Here is a 3,483-nt window from a genome sequence, read left to right as displayed (position 1 = left end):
AAATCACTGGTCTAAATTATGAAACATCTCCTCTCACACCCTTCTCATGGTGTAACATGGTAATGGCAGCTTAATGCTGTGGGGTTGCTATCTGCCAGGACAGAGAATATAAGATATGGGGATAAAATGAAAGGGCCTGAAAACTACAATGGCTTAGATTGAAGCATAATGGTTCCTTTGAATGATCCGTACCCTGAATAAACCCCTGTCGAACACGACAGTGGCAGTGGCATGCTGTGGGCGGCTTCTCTAACACGATTGAAACTCATCAATGTGTTAAGAGCGGCCAAGTCAAAGTCCTGACCTAAATCCATTAGAGAAAATAGGCTCCAGGATGTCAAAGTTAAAAGCCAGACTAAGATTGAACTAATCTGCATAAAGACAGGTGAGGAAAGCTGGTACAGAAGGAAAAAGAAATGCAAAAAGTGCTTGTAACTGTTGGTCTATGATGCAAAATCATAATATAACACACTGATCTCTCATTTGTATTGTAAAAAAAAAAAGCATGAACACAATTTTAAGGCACTGTATGATCAGGAGCAGGGATGCTGCTTAGGCAAAGACTTTGGCAGATTAACTGATCAAAACACACACCCTGCAGCCATCCAAGTGCTTTCTCCAAACATCACTACTGTACATCCATTCACATCTTTCACCGTTATAAATTAGCTCTAATCTTCATTAACAAGCCGCCGCCGCAGCGACTCTCTACTGCCAGTAGTATCAATGCAAACAGCAACAAATAATAATCAAATACCAATAAAAATGAGATCCAAACTTTTTTCCATCTTAAATCTACAGTAGTTGGCATAAAAAATGAACCTAACTAGTTCTGACATAAAAACTACAGGAAATACATATCAATATTGGGAGCTTCAGTGAAAACAAAATCTGTAAAAAGACACATTGTTTAATGATATTCAGGGATTCTTCAAAACCCAATGTAAAATCTTGATCTGGTGGGCAGCTTGGCTACCAGCTAATGATTCACTTATATAAGGCAGATTTCTGTTCATAGGTTTCTCACAGGTTAAAGCTTGCATCACCAATTGGTTTTCCTCTTTAAAAAAAAACAAGAAATGCAAACACTAATTGTTCTGTATTAACATAGATCTGTACAACTCTATTGATTGGCAGATGTATTCCTAAATGGCTACCACAGGATTCAATTCGGCCTTACAAATCAAAAGTCCCTACGATACATACAGGGATCACTAAGTGCAACGTTTAATTCAGGATTTTAACAATAGTAGAATATTTCATTTCAGTGCATAGCTAAATATTAAAATACTTCTGTAATTATTTTAATTAAAACCAAACAATTCATGATAGGGGCTTTTTTAATTATGCAAGTCGAGCTGCAGCTTTTAAAGATTCTGCAGCAGGAAAACTCTGTTGTATCTTTAACGGATATAATTAGATTAAGTAATAGATGCATAGCTGAAAATTCAGCAACTCAGTTAAAAATTAGCCCAAAGTAAAAAAAAAAAATCTTCAAAATTTAGTCTGATCTCTTGTATTTACAGTCAAAATGTTACTGTTAATTCATTTAAGGATATTTGAGGTTAATCTAAATACTTATTTACAATGAGGACATGAAAAAAAACGCTATATTACAGACGCACAGCTGTAAAAAAAAAAATCTGTGGATAAGAAGGTGAAAGGTAGGAGTTAATGAACGCTGCACGGTCAGGAGGAAGCACAAACCCAACAACTCTGGCGCATGGAAGCAAAAATTTGGCATGATCAATTACACAAAACATTAATAAACCACATTAATAGGAAAAGATTAGAAGGAGAGAAAGTCAGGATGACTTTCAACTGGATTGCTGAGGATAATTTGATTACTGAGGTATAGGTGTTCTAGAGCTGTCAGTCCTATGGCAAAGCCACCAGAGAACCTCTTTAGAAATGAGGCTCTAAACTTTTGTAACAGAAGATCTGATAGGCAAAATGTCAAAGCAATAATGGAGCAAAAGCATTCTTTTTTTCCCCACTTCACCTTTTCCTCTTCTTGTTTATCTTCAGTCTTACTGCAGCTTTGCTTCACATTAAACTCTCCTTTGCAGCACTGCAAATTGGTCTGCTGGGTTCACCAGGGATGTGATGCTGTGCTTCATTACTGCATGAGCACTAATCAGTGGCCTCGAGTGAGACTGATGAAAAGCAGCAAATTAATCTAATTATCTAGAAAACGGCCCAAGCTTGGCCTGTTTGGCAGATTCATTACAAGTAGTTTACCATCATCAGCATGCGTATTCTAATCAGCCATTACTTTATAACTAATAGATAATACTGCAACAGTCAGCTGTCATTAGCCATTCAGCTAGAAGACAGGCTGAATCACAACTTTTGGATCCTGGTGTGGGTGTCAGATTTTTTAAGGTTGAGCTTTTCAGAGACCTTACTAATACTTTATGATAATTTAAATGATCAGAATCTCAACAAAATTGAAAAAAGTCAAAATAAATAAACAACATATAAGTTTTGTGAGGTTCAGCACATTTCTGCAGGGTCACCTTTTAAACGAAGATACTCTATATCCTGTTTTTCCAGCTCTCATTGTCACATTTGCTCACCGATCCAACATAAACTGGCTGTCAGTGAACCTGACAACGCATCACTTGTAAGTTTTTATGACTGCTTAAAGGACATTTATCATTATATTTACAAAGCATAAAATCTAAAAATGTGAACATATTTCACATACATAAATGAAATTGGAGGAGTTTGAAAAATATCCTCATCCTGAAACACAAATATAACACGGCTTGTAAATGTAAAGCAGGGGTCTTCAAAGTTTTCCAGGCCAAGGACCCCCAAACTGATGGTGAGATGGAGCGGGGACCCACTAATTTTATATTTGTTATAAAATTCTGTTATATCAAACTGGTCCTATAGTTACTCTATTACATATGGAGTCATGTAATGAAAGTAATTTCTCCCTGGGATTATTAAAGTATTTCTGATTCTGATTCCTGGTTGATGGGACAGGTGTTGTGCATGAAACGGTGCCCAGCTTGAAAGAGCTCCTGTGTGTTTCTGAATGTGTGCACTGATAAATGAAAGACATCTTCTGCCTCCATTTATCTGTTTACTACAGTGTGTTGAATCCATTTTAATGTGTATTTGAAGACGTTTCAATTAGTGGAAAAAATTGCAGGGGGGAATATAAAAAACCTGTAACATAAAATTACAGGTTAAAGGTATAGAGGAGGATGTTCTTTTTCCGTGTGGATCATCAAAATAACTGGCTCTCCTACTTGTCAATCACTCTGGTGAGATGTTTCCGGCTTATGCGCTCTTTTAGGTGTATAGGCGTGGTGAGCTACGGTTTCAGTCAGTCATTGAAGCTAGCCTTTGTCACTGCAGTTCTTTGAAAATGGCCGAGGGTTGCAAGAGAAAAAGTGTCTACGAAGAGTATAAGAAGAAAAGAAAGACCAAGACCAGAGTGTTTTTGGGAGATTCTTTGATGCGATGAGC

The sequence above is a fragment of the Cyprinodon tularosa genome, unplaced genomic scaffold (assembly GCF_016077235.1).
Source record: "Cyprinodon tularosa strain WSP-4 unplaced genomic scaffold, ASM1607723v1 ctg228, whole genome shotgun sequence".
In the NCBI taxonomy this organism is placed as follows: domain Eukaryota; kingdom Metazoa; phylum Chordata; class Actinopteri; order Cyprinodontiformes; family Cyprinodontidae; genus Cyprinodon; species Cyprinodon tularosa.
This window is presented reverse-complemented; position numbering follows the sequence as displayed.